General features: G+C 37.9%; 1 protein-coding gene across 2 annotated transcripts in view; it reads left to right on the forward strand.

The window, feature by feature from the left end:
- The window catches only part of NR3C2 (nuclear receptor subfamily 3 group C member 2), a 305,523-nt gene that overhangs the window by 252,944 nt on the left and 37,757 nt on the right, over positions 1-14,822 (forward strand). The gene's annotated exons all lie outside the window — the stretch shown is intronic.

The following is a 14,822-nucleotide window of genomic DNA, read 5'->3' on the forward strand; positions in this document are numbered from 1 at the left end:
GATGTATAGAGATACAGATATAGATATATAGAGATAGAGATAGATAGATGTACTTGCTCAGTGACCCTTGTAGGTTTTTTTTGCAGGTTTTTTTTCTTTTGCAGGACTATTTATTCTCATTAAGAGCAGTGCCTATGGGGCCCCTTTGCCCGTGGGGCCCCCGGGCAGCTGCCCATCGTGCCCAATGGAAAAGATGGCCCTGCTCCAACCAGATTTCTTGCCTAAATGTGGTAACAGTCAGAGCCAAGTGAGTCCTGTAGTTCAGTGTAAACTATGTCACTACTTCTGCACTAATTAATCATTTTTCCCTTCTGGGAAACGCGGATGCAGAAGATAGAAGAGAACAAGCAGATGATGGTGATAATTTTGCCATTGGTTCTGTCCCCTAGTACTCACATTAGAAGCAGGAAAGCGGCCTTGCAGGAGAATTGCCTGCTGTCTCTAGGGAATCTGGGAGGTCTCAACATAATTTGGAAGTCTCACGGACGCCATAGTTGGCAACTATGGCGTTAAGTAACATTGAAAATATAACTATGGTTAAAAGTGAGAACTAATGCAACTTCAGCATACAAAGTAACTCTGTACCACACCTGAATCCTGACGACCAAATAATTTTTTTTAAATGTTTGCATGTTTTATAACTCTTTTAAGGAAGTCTTGAGTAAAATTGGAAATTAAATGTACGGTTTGGAAAGTAGTAAGGAATCTCGCGGCTGTAAAGCCAATTTAATACCATACATAAGCTCTCCCTACTACGTTCCGTCCATACCCTTTGTTTACTCAGGTCTGCAATGTCGTTTGTGTATAGTGATAGTGCCTCAGCTGTAATGGTTATGGTAGCCTAGATGGTTCAATCCAGGATCTACTTGGAATAGAAGCTTTGAATCCTGGATTGTAGCTCTTAGCCATTGAAGAAATAAGAATATATAGATCTATAGCTTTGTTTTTTTAACAACTAATAAGAACATTACACCTACCATTTGGCTCCCATCATTTGTACATGAAATACCAGGTCCCTCATGTTACCTGAAGTTCATTCAGGCAATAAAATCCACCCATGCTTCCTTTTTAGGTCTCAAATAAGGTAAAACAGTTTTAGGGACCAATTCGAAATTCAAAGGGGAATGCTCTGGGAAAACCATACATATAGGAGTCCTACACCACTTTATTTGTGATTTTACTACATCTATTTTATTCTAGAATGCTCCATCAGCAATATTTCCCCTTTAGTCTACATGTTTGTTATATTTATACAGAAATCTATGTGTTAGACAAAAGTAAACAGTTTTGGTCAATTGGATGACACTTCTGCTGGACCATTGTTTTTTTGTACTAGAGCTCTTCATGGGTCCTCTTCAAGTGTATTCAGACACTAATGGCTGATGACTTTTTCATAGGAAGCCTAGGATGAGCAATAACAAATTACTTGTTTTGAAAGACTTAAATTACACTATTATTTCAGTTTAATAAAACTCAGTTGTTTCAGTACTGCTTTTTAAATTGCCTTCCTTTCCAAAAAATATTACGGTAAAAAATGTGTCCTTTAAAGAACATTATTTTTCATTTATTAGGAATCCTAAGAAGAGTGGCTAGGAATTTATCTTTTTAAACCGATATATTCAAGTTAATTTTGCTCTTTTCTGTATAAAATAATCTTGCTGAGCGAAGATTTTTCTTCAGTGCAGATTTTTATTTTTCCATTTATCTGAGAAGCATATACATTTTATTGCTTATTCACTATTTTCATTTTTCATTCCCCTGAGTGGGATGCTCTTTAGTACAAATATTCAACATGTAAGAAAGAGGGACGGGGGGAGTCTCTTGTGATTAAAATTGGCTTTCCCACAAGTCAACTTGCATGTATTAAATCCCATTCAGTTACTGGAACTGTGAAAAGCCTATTGCCTTGGGCTGCAATGGATTTCAGTGCATTGTGGTTTGTTAGTGGTGTGTGTGTATGTATATATGTATGTGTGTATATGAATATATGTGTGTGTGTGTGTATGTATATATATATACTCAGTATGCTTTTTATGTGTACACTAATTCTAGTGAAGCCTACAGTACAATGGAAAAATCGGCTCTAAAGGGCTTCCAAACAACAATTTGTGGACATCCATTACAACACATAATAGTCCAGTTTGGTTCATTTAAGACTACACAGTGTTTTCTATGCTGATATGTTTATTAAAGATGTTCACTGACCCCTGTGTTTTGGTTTTGGTTTTGGATCTGGATTAGCTTCGTGTTTTGGTTTTGGCAAAACCGCCCTTGCGTGTTTTGGTTTTGGATCCTGATTTTTTTTCCTAAAATCCCTATTTTATTTGCTAAAATCACAGAATTTGGGTCTTTTTTATCCCTGCATTATTATTAACCTCAATAACATTAAGTTCCAATCATTTCCAGTCAATTTTTGTCAAGTGACAAGAACACTGCTATCCCTCCTGTTTCTGTATGAGCAATGGCACTGGAGAGTGACAGGAACACTGCTACCCCTGTTTCTGTATGAGCAATGGCACTGGAGAGTGACAGGAACACTGCTACCCCTGTTTCTGTATGAGCAATGGTGCTGGATCTCCTGGGGAGGGAGGTACTTATGGAATCCAAAACCCGCGAGATCCGACAATGCAACAATGATGTTTTGCCTCAATTCAGATCCGAGGACGCGCAAAAGTAACGAGCCAGCTCGCGAGCCTACTCAGATCCCCTAAGTACTGGCGGGCTCAGTTTTCAGAAAACAGCCTGAGCATCTCTAATTTTTATCACCCAAAAGTCGCTGTGATTTGTCAATATAATTTAAACATTATACTTGCATATCTCCAATTTACCCCACTCCTAGAACCAAATCCGCCAGTCCTTCAGATTTGTTCCTTCTTTTGGTCTGCTGTATGGATAAATCCCAGATTGTCTCCCAAACATGTCTACATGGTTCCTCAATTCACAACATTGTAATTATTATACTTTATTTATAAAGCACCAACATTTTACACTACGCTGTATGTAGGGCGCAAGTTAAGAACAAATTACATAGGTAAATATGGCCCTACCCAAGCAAGCTTACAATCTAAATGTTTTGGATGAACACTTGATGCATAAAAAACCATTCACTATATTGTTAGGTGATGTAATGTTTGGTGGTGTCTCTAGATGTGTATTGTTGGCTATAGTTTCATTTGCATCCAAAAGTCTTCCAAGGTGCATACGTTTGTCTCAATGTGAGAAAAAGTCCCAAAGCGCCTGTTGTGGGAATTTCCTTTAAGGTGGATTAATTACTATTTTTGTGGATTTGATACGTTCACCTGTGCTCCTGTCTGGAGAACACGCTTTGTTGGTGAGCAATGTTTGTTTGGGTACTATTGGATAAATATATAACACGTAGTGGCAGGATGCCTCTGTGTAGTTGGCACATGAAGGGACTGTGCTGGAAGCATCAAACCCACTTCTTACAATAGATTGATGTCCCTTAAGTCATCACCATTCCTACCCCTTTTTAATTACTTAAAGTCAAGTGGTTTCTATATATCTGAGCAATTTGATATTTAATTTTGCTGCACTTGTATTGTACAGGCTGAAAACAATGCACCAGTGTTGTGTGTATCGCTCCACACACCACTTTCTTTTTCATACAATTTCATGTTTATGAGCACATATAGAATGTTTTAACTATAGAAGTTGAAGTCCTTAATTTACAACACATGGAGAAAGGAGAACATTTATGAATTGATCCAAAGCAGAGGTGAAAAGAAAAATATTCTAAGCTACAGCCATGATTTATTACACAATCAGAAAGAAAATAATAAAGTATCTTCTACTTTCAGCACAGTTTAAACCATTCTTCTTTAAAATCAGGGCCAAAAAACAAATATTTATGGAAATTACTTTTTCCAACCTTTGCAGTGAACATAAATATAGTAAAGGTTTTCTATTTTTATTTGTGTCATTCATGAATACTGTGAACTGATTAGAATGGTCATTTTCATTTCTCAGTGCTTTATTTTTTATGCCTGTTTATTTTTACTTTAAGCTTGTTTTTTAATGATGGGAAGCTAAAAAATAACTGCCCTTAAGAGACCATTATGTTTTGCTTGTGACTAACACTGAGCAATGCCTCTAATATCATAGCACATGGCATATTCACCAAAGACATGTGGATGCATATAAAGACTCTGGTTGAATGTGGTTTTTGTCTTCCTAAAATAACTTCCTAATATTCAAAGCAATTGACTGCACTAGATTAAGTAATTCGGCCTACTGAGAATAAACGGAAATAAACCATGGTGTAATCATTAGAGAGATGAACTTACATGAACTGTTTCTTCCATAAGAGGAACACAAGTGTTTTATTTCACCCTAAAGATATTTTATTAAAATGTATTACCTATATATTGTTCCTGCAATGCTTGCCACAGTTCTAGAGTTTATTTTCCAACTTACATACGAGAGTTTGATTAACTGAAAGTTCGATTATAAAATTTACAATAATTAATGTATATATATATATATATATATATATATATAGACACACACACAGTTTTGTGGTTGAAAACTCCTTGTGACTGTGAGAGGTCAGAGGAAAATGGTCCGACTGGGCAAGAAGGCGACAGTAACTGGAATAACCCTGCGTTACAACAGTGATATGCAGAAGGGCATCTCCAAGAACCTTGAAGTGGATGGGCTGCAGTAGCAGAAGACCACACTTGGTTCCTCTCAGACAACAAAGACAAAGTGGGTGACCCATTAGGCTGTGCACTCGCCTACCAACATTTATTAAAAACATCTAATTTTATTGTTATACTTTAAAATTTATAGCAAATCTGCAATGATTTACTATTTATAATTGTTGGTAGTTGAGTGTGCTACCTAATAAGACACCTGTTCTATCTATGTTATTTGTACAATTATAGTACATTGTGGATGGTAGCACCTCCTAGCACTATTATTATAAGGTAATCAGTTAGTTACTCTCCTGTCAGCTATGAACAGGAAACTGAGGCTACTGTGGGCGCAGCAAAACTGGACAGTAGCAGATTGGAAAAATGTTGCCGGATCTGACAAATCTGCAGATGGTAGGGTCAGAATTTGACATAAACATGAATTCATCTAACCTTGTGTCACTAGTACAGGCTGGTGGTGGTGTAATGATGTGGGAAATGTTTTCTCGGCACACATTAGGCCATTTAATACCAGGCATTGTTTAAATACCACAGCCTACCTGAATATTGTTGCTGACCATGTGCATCCCTTTATGGCCATACCTATCTTCTAGTGACTACTTTCAGCAGTAGAATGTGTCATGTTACAAACACCCATCATCCCAAGCTGGTTCCTTGAACATGACAATGAATTCAGTGTACTCCAGTGGCCTCCACAGTCGCCAGATCTCAATCCAATAGAGCACATTTGGGATATGGTGGAATGGGAGATTTGCAGCATGAATGTGCAGCAGACAAATCTGCAGCAACTGAGTGATACTGTTATGTCACCATGGATCAGAATCTCCAAGGAATGCTTTCAGCACCTTCTTGTATCTATGTGATGAAGAATTCGGTGTTCTGGGGGCAAGGATGGGGGGGGGGGGGTTCCTACCCAGTACTAGAGAGGTATAGTAATAAAGTGGCCACTGAGTCTGTCTGTCCATCTAGCTATCATTTTTTTTTTATTTAATAACCGTATCATTTTGTTTTTTTAATGTTGGTAGCCGTCCTAGTGTCATACTTGCCAACTCTCCCGGAATGTCTGGGAGACTCACGAATTCTGGGTAGGTCTCCCGGACTCCCGGGAGAGTAGAGCAACCCCCCACATCTGCCCACTTCCTAGTGAAGTGGGCAGTATTAGAGATGCCATGACGCGATTTCCTGACAATCGTGTCATTTTGACCCCAACCACTGCTGTAAAATGATGCGTATGCATCATTACGTCACTGGGGCGGGGTCAAAATGGTGCGATTAAACAAGCTCCGCCCCCTCCTCCTATACCACCTCCCTCCCGGACAGCAACAGCCAAAAGTTGGCCAGTATGTCAAATATCCAGAGAGAGTTCCAGATTTAGAATTTTGACATTCCTTTTTGTGCCTCTTAATTGAATTTATTAGAAGCTGCCTTTTATATACTGAGCTTTGTAAGTTTATATTATTTAAAGAGGACTACTTTAAATGTGAACATGAGAAAACATGACAGGATGACAAGTGTAATGATGCATGGTCCACAGAGATAGTGTTGTGGCCAATATGCTTAGGTGCATCATCTTGGCATCAAATTGTCCGTGGAAACGTTTTTTAAATGTTTTTCAACTAGGGTGTTTAATCACTGTGCATAGAGCATTTAGACTGGATACCTACTGGCTTTAGGATAATGGAGGACACTATTGAAACCAATGTGTTTTGAAGTAAACAGAAAAGGCAGTCTCTAAAAATCTCTGTCTTTGTTCTAAAAATACTCCAATCGGTTCCATTCACATAGCCAAGTATGTGCTTTAACTAGCATTAAAAACACTAGTAAGAGCATAGTCTTTTTATACCAGTGGGTAAGGAGCCTCTTAAAGTTAAAAAAAAGAATATTTGCACATCTTTACTAGAGATGCTCACTGACCCCTGTGTTTTGGTTTTGGATCTGGATTACCTTTGCCAAAACCGCCCTTGCGTGTTTTGATTTTGGTTTTGTAAAATCACATCATTTATTATTTTGTACCTACATTATTATTAACCTCACTAACACTAAATTCCAGTGATTTCCATTCATTTTTTACCATCTCACGGGTCACAATATGCTTTTCATACACTTTCAGCCAAATGCTACAGCGATCTGGCTGGGTGGTAAGCAACAGAGCAATGACTCAAACACACGGCAGTTCCTACCACATCTAGGACACATTGGCACACAGCAGTGGCAGAAAAGAAAAGTAGGGCAAGATGGAATTGTCCTTGGATCATGAAACCAGTTATGGTTCATTTGATAGCTCCACCCGTTCCTTGGATAACTGAGGCAATTCTACAGCTAATACATGGCAACGATCGCTCCACCTGTTTCTTGGATAACTGAGGCAATTCTACAGCTAATACATGGCAACAATCGCTCCACCTGTTTCTTGGATAACTGAGGTAAATTCTACAGCTAATACATGGCAACTAGCGCTGACCCCCCCGGGATGCGTGCTTTTATCAGGCACACACCAATCCAGGGTGCCAGACAATGCACTAAAAAGAGCCATTGAAATTCATAGCAAAAAGCCAGTTCATCAGTGAGCTTCGAATCAGCCCCAATTCCCACAAAATTATAATCTAGTTAGGTACCTTTCATGTAAAGTGCTGATTACAAACACAACAAAACACGTGTGGGAGAATGTGGCCTCTAAGAGGCTGACTACTAGACACAAAGACATTGCATGGATGGCTATCCAGAGGGGTCTGCCTCTCAGGACATTCATGCACTCTCGGAACCTGTTCCGATATGGCCACTGCCCCTTCTGCATCACCAGAAGGGAAACAGCACAGCGTTTTGTTTGTGACTGCCCCACTGCACAGGCACTTTTGGATGCCTTGGAACATGAACATAAGGACAGTGTGCCCAGAACTTGCCTTTCTTACCATTCAGTATTTTATTGATTATTTCCTGGGACCCACATCATTGGGGCAATCCAGGAGGCCTGGAGCCTAATGAACTGCTTTAAGGACGGTATTTGGCTGGCCAGGAATCGCCTCATCTTGAAAAGGGAGAAGATAACCATCCAGGACTGTCACAGGCTGATTCTCAGCCTACTAAGAGACTATAACATCATTGACAGTCCTGAGTAAGAGGAAGATGATTAATTTTCTGCCTCCCTCTTCTCCTTCTCCCCCTGTGTGTCTGTTTATTCAATGTAACACTGTTGAATTTGCCTGCAAATTCTACAGACAAGCCTGCTTGTCTTCCTCTTCATTATTGACTGTTAGCAATGGAGCACTCGTCTTTGGGTGTATATTTAGACCCTACACTTATTAGTGCAAATAAAGAAAAAAAGCTTGCAAAGACTTGTAGATTAATAAAAACTACCAAAGCAGCTCTTCTATAAGGGTGTATATATTACACCCTACACTTATTAGTGCAAATTCAGAAAAATACAGTTTAATCACTGCTAGGCCCTCCCTAAACAAGCTAACAATGGGCTTGTTAGAGTAATGGCAGAAACATACATCAGTGCCAGGAAAGATTAATGGTGCAAGATGGAGATGTCCTTGGGACCTCCCACCTACACATATGTTGGATCTTACAAAGGACATGCACACTTTAACAAACCAAGCACTTCAGCGACAAGGGCTGCCAGTTTGGTGGCTGAAGTGCTTGGTTTGTTTGGGCCCCTCACTAAACCAGATATCAATGCCCTAAAGGCAGGTTAGACCAACAGTGCTGTGAAATGAATTCTACACTATCAAGATGTTGTCGTCATCATCTTTAGCATCATTCTCACCCTCATCAGTGTGTACATCATTATTACAGACTATTAATTCATCTGCGCTGGAATCCACCATTAGAGAAGTGTCAGTACTTGGATGTATTTGCCGGTAATGGCCTTCCTCGTGGAAGATGTAGTTCATTTTGATGAACATCATCTTTTCCACATTTTTAGGAAGTAACCTCCTACGTTGATCACTGACAAGGTTCCCGGCTGTGCTGAAAACTCTTTCTGAGTACACACTTGAGTGTGGGCAACTTAGCTATTGCAAAGTAAGTTTGTACATGGGTTTTCAAATACAGTGCTATATTAGGATTTCAGCACTCAGAAAAATCAGCTCTTTTATAAGGATGTATATGAGACCCCAAACACTTTGTAGTGCAAATTCAGAAAAATACAGTGCTATATTAGAATTTCAGCACTCACAAAATACAGCTCTTTAAGAAGGGGGTATATGAGACCCCAAACACTTTGTAGTGAAAATTCAGAAAAATACAGTGCTATATTAGAATTTCAGCACTCAGACAATTCAGCTTTTTTAAAGGGGGGTATATGAGACCCCAAACACTTTGTAGTGAAAATTCAGAAAAATACAGTGCTATATTAGAATTTCAGCACTCAGACAATTCAGCTTTTTTAAAGGGGGGTATATGAGACCCCAAACACTTTGTAGTGCAAATTCAGAAAAATGCCTGCTCTATACTGCTCTATTTTTGCTCTATACTGTGACCTAACCCTTCTCTGTCCTTCTTTCAAATGGCGCTAGACCACCGTGGAGGAGGGTATTTATTGATTCCAAAACTCCCGAGACACGACGATGTCACAATGACGGTTGCCTCGTTTTGGAATCCGAATAGGTGCGAGAGTACCAAGCCGACTCGGCTCGGTACTCGGAACCCCAAATTTCGGGTGGGTTCGGTTTCAAGGAAACGGAGCCCGCCCATCTCTAATCTTTACCCGCTAACTCCTTAGTGCATAGTTTTAATATTGCACAATCTGTTGGAAATGCTATACTGGCCGTTAATAAAAAAAACAACACAACTTTTGTATTATGTATGTTAAATTGTGTATTTTATTTTGCTTTCTGATGTATAATTCATGAGATAAAGTAATTAATTTTATGTAGCACCACTTTACTTATCTGTCCACCCTTCCTCTATATATCTGTGTTTTTATGAGCTCCTCTGACTCAGTCTAAAAACAAACAAAATAAGGCTTATTTAATAACATTATTTAAATAGCAGATGTGCTGTAATGCATAGCGAACAACTGCGTTATATTAATGACAATAAATATATGATTGTCTATAAAGGGTAGTTGTATATTTGTAAGCAAGCATTCTGAATGTTTATCTTTAATTAGCTGTTACCCGAGACTGCAGGTATGTATATATGGTATAAATTTAGCACATAAGCTGAAGCCAAGACAGCCATAACTTATCGGCAGATGTATTTTTAGTGTCCGTGAGAGGCAGAAACCTTTATAGAGACAAAATGAATCCACAAAAGGTATTGCATGGAATTCAGCTTTTAAAATTAATACATGGGAAATGTATGTATGTGTATGTATATGTGTGTGTGTGTATATATATATATATATATATATATATATATATATATAGCCTGTCACATGGAGTTTCAGACCCAACACAGAATCCTCCAGCACGCCATTCCAACCTTGATTTGTAGTGATATATCAGAGCTTGGGCAGTATAGAAAGCTGTATTTAGAATAATGGGATAAATGGGGGTATAAGAAATTTTTAAAGTGGATTTGAGTTTAATTATAGGATAGATTGGGGGTTTTTAAATTGACCGCAAGTTTTTTTTTTTTTCCTGCAGCGTGAAAAAAAAAAAATCACACGCGGGTTTTTAACTGCTATAGCGACCATTTTTAGTTAACGCAGCTGTTAAAACTTGTGCAATTCAATTGAAAAAGAGGGAATGCTGCCCCCGCACATTAATCATTGGTGGTCATGTAAAAAAGGATTGGCATACATTTTCATACATTTTATTGCATTACACAACCATTCTATTTGATAATATCTACATTACAGTACTTTCTTTAGCATATTTTTTTATTTCACTATTTTTTTACTATAGAATCATCAAAACAAATTAGTACATACGTATTTGTACCAAAAACATACATAAATATATTTAATTTGTGATTTTTTATTTTTATTTTTTTTATGTTTTTCATTATCTTATCACAAGAAAAATCATCTTTTTATTGTTATACATTACTGATAAACATAGTTTATCTTTTTTTTTTTCAATATTACATGATTTCAAATAGTTTTCTTAGGTTTTTTATTTTTATCAGAACCGAAAGAGGTGCAAGATAAAACAAAATATTGGCCTGTTTAACGCGCCGTGTTAAAAAACAATTGAATGGCTTTTAACACAGCTGCCTCTCGCACACCCTATACTTTTATGAAAAAAACTGAGTGTTAAAAATGGAATTGAATTGCGGGTAAAGTTAACCCGCTCGAAAATTATAAAAAAAAACAGCGTTAAAATGACTTACCGCAGTGTTAAAAATATCTTGCAGTCAATTGAATTCCCCCAATTGGGTGTGGAAATGTATTTTAGTTAAAGTTAGTTTAGAGCATGGTTCATTAATCTTTTTAGTCCTATTCCAAATCAAACTATAAAACTAGCAGTATAAATAAAGGTTGATAATATGGTTTGCTCACATGTAGCCTGATTCAAGTCCAAACACAACATGCACATAAGTTATGTTTTCAAAAAGAGCTCGGAACTTGTGTGTAGTTCCGACAGTTTTCAAATCCAAACGTATCTCAAGATACGTTTTGATTGGAATCTAGGTATGTACGCAGTACTTGCCGTACGTAGACACACAGAACAGACTGCAGTATACACATATGCGTATGTACAAAAAAGCTATAACTCTAACAGTATAATATAAATATTTTATTTACATTTTTTACATAAATAACTATATTAGTGGATACTGTTCATACAATGCATTTTTTTATAGTCTATCTTAATTGCATACAGTTGTTCGATGATAGTTACTGGTACATCCATGTACTTTTAAATTCAAAGACTATGACGTACCAGTTGGCATTTACACTTGCCATGTAGTGGGTGCAAATGATACGGGTGAAACCAAGAGTACTTACGAGAATCACACGACTTGAATCGACTGCATCTGCTTCAGAATGCCCTTACTGTACATGGCCTATTTTAGTCAATCCCCTTCTATCTCAGATGCCCCCATGCAAAAGTATGAACTCCTTACTCTGTGGTTTATTACTTGTCTCCCTTAATGTACTGCAAAGTTGTTGAATGAGAAAATGGGAGAGAGATTTGGTTCTCCCCTCCCCATCAGGATGAATGGGAGGAGATAAAAGAGGACCAGTGGTGGAACTACCATTGGTGCAGTAAGTGCGGTGCTCCAGGGCCCATGAGGATACTGGGGCCTGCTGACAGGGAACTAGTGAACTATAGGGCCCCCGTTCCCTCCTCCCTGCTTCCCTTCACCGGGGCCCACAGCTCGCTAGGTCCACCTCTGGAGAGGACTTAACTCAGAGCTCCATACCCATCTTAATGAAGGAAACGACCTATAAAATATACTAGACATGGTATTATACTCCTGAGAGATTACTCTAAATGTTCCCTACCTCTGGGTGGATGCTGGAGGACCTGTGGTCCCAGGGGTACATTCCTCCACAGTTGGTGAACCTCCCCTCGCATCCCCCCTTTCTGCTACAAAATACAATTCCTCTTCAACTCCATGCTTGAAGCTGCTGTTCAAAGAATCCCTGGACATTTCTCTTGTGTTACCCTCTCCAAAATTTTAACAAACACTCTGTTATGTTCATGACAGAGTTCATGTATATGGCCAAGTGCGTATGCCATGGCTCTTTGTTGAATCCCAAAATCAAGGACATAACGCCTCTTAGATCCTCTTATGCTCATAACATTACAAGGAATCGGGGCTGTAAGTAGGGCAGTGCGTGAGAGGCGGCCTCCCAGGGTGCAACACTGAAGGAGGGCGCAGTTTATGAGCTATTTCATTTTAGGTTAATTTGTTTACAATTGAGGTCTAGGGGGGAGGAAGTTTTGTTTCTCACCCAAGACACTAAAATTTTAAGTTACGCCTCTATAAGGGATCGCCTCACATTAGTCATTGGGATATTTCCTGTAGTACCTTCACATTCACCTTAAAAAAAAATAATTCTGTTTTTCTCTTTACTCCCCTCCCCCTTTATCCTTATTTTTGATATTGAGAACTCAAGTACGCTAGTGCATTCTCTGTGACTTTCAGTATGTATAAATATATAAATATACTATATTTATGCTATATATAGTATAAATATACTGAAAAAGACAATTTTGCTCACATAACAGTAATTTACTGTATACATTTTTTTGTATGTTTGTATTCATTTTGTTGACCACTTAAATAAAGAGGAAGAAAAGAAAACCACTACGCAGAAAAGCCCATTACAAATCACTTGACATTCTCATCAAAAACAAAATGATGACATACAGCTAATAAGCTAAGCCAAATTAACAAGCTGTGCTATCTCTGCAAACTGACATTCAACCACAGTAAATATGATATTCACCATTTACTTGTCTGTGTTTTCAGGTGATAATTTGTTTGCAGCCTGAGAAATTTGGGATTAGCATTGCATAATGTGGTATAACACTACAGCTCCCTCTTAATGACCTTTCAGTTATAAAGCCTGTAATTCTTCTTGGTATTCTGATTTCTATAGTAACGGTAAGCAGGATAAATTCACACCAGCGTTTACATGAATTTATTTTCCATGTGTGCTTACCTGCTTAGGTCTAATATCTCTTTGGTGTATTTATTGACATAAATTCTCATTCAAATATTACACATTGACAGGTTTAGAAAGGTTACAGTGTTTTGTGTGTTTGGGTTTTCTTTTGCTTAGGAAAGCTGTGTGTTGAGTGTAATTATATTCTGCAATAATGTGTTTACCTTCTATAAGAATTCCTGGAAAATGATTATAATAATGGTTCAGCTCATAGTTTTACTGGGACTTTGCTGTATCAAGCTTGCCTTTAAAATTGGACATTTGTGTAATGTCACATTAATATTTTGTATTTAGTGTTAAAGTATGGCTTAATGATGTGATTATAGAGAATTAACTTACATGTGAGCAGGTTAGCTACCTAGCCAGTGATGCTAAAAAAAAGTATAGGTGTTTGCAATAAATTGAATATAGGAGACATGTAAATGTTTCAATGAAATTTAGCAGTAAAACCTGGAAAAAAAATCAAAGACCCTCCCCCTTATAAAACATGGGTTTTATATTTTTTTATTTGTAAACTCTTTGTTTATATCTTATGTCTTTATCCATTCAGTTCTTTATTTTATACTTTTATAATTTTTGTTTCGCCTTTGTATTATATATTTAATTGAGGCAGGTCGACTTCAGCTAATATGTAGGAAAACCTCACCAGCGAGGACTAAATTACAGTGTGAGAACCACTGTGTTACAAACTTGAATGTATTTGTAAGCTAGTTTAGCATCTAGCCTAGTATAATGGAAAGCTTGGACATAACTATCCTGTTATTAAAGTTAAAGAAGGGGCAAATGCAGAATTTATAGATTGTTCCAAATATTTGATTTTGGAACAAAGCAAAAAAAAAAGTACTTGCCACAATAAGCTACTAATGTTTGTCAAGTGCAGCTCTATCCTACATGGAAGGAGTCGTGTGATTGGCTACTGTTAGCTCTTAGGGTGACAGCAGCCAACAATATTAATATTAATATTTCTCAACTCTGAAATTCCTGCCATGTATAAGCACGCCTCAAGTGGGAGTGGCTAGACTAACGTGTAAGCACTCTTAGCAGCTAAATGTAAACAACGCAGAATAGCGATGTGAGGCTCTTCCCAAAGTGTTGCTTGAAGACATGGTGCCCATTGCATCTATATATGAAACAAGGTCCAGGAGTTGAACTTGTTGTAACTGTAGTAGAAAATGACAGAATGTGGTTGATATGTCTTGCAACATATTTTGTGATCGACAGTAGCAGATTCCCGGCACACCTATAAACCTTTACACAAACATGTAAATATAAACTTCAACTGAATGCAAAGACAAATGCTACTCCAGTGATATAAAATCATAACAGTTCAGGGTGCATCCTTCATCAACACATAGGGGGGAATTCAATTGATGGCGATGTGGCGAGCGGACTTTGCGCCTTGCACATTTCCGGCAAGTACGGTAGAAATTTCTGCTAATTTTTCATGGGTGTGAGGAAAAATGAGCGGAGATACTTCAAATCTTCACTGTGAAGTATCTCATGGATGTTCCAGAGTCACTACGCAGCTAATTGAATTGCCCTCATATTGTGCAGTTACCTGGGCATCGGTTTTCAGA

The sequence above is a fragment of the Mixophyes fleayi genome, chromosome 1 (assembly GCF_038048845.1).
Source record: "Mixophyes fleayi isolate aMixFle1 chromosome 1, aMixFle1.hap1, whole genome shotgun sequence".
Classification (NCBI taxonomy): Eukaryota; Metazoa; Chordata; class Amphibia; order Anura; family Limnodynastidae; genus Mixophyes; species Mixophyes fleayi.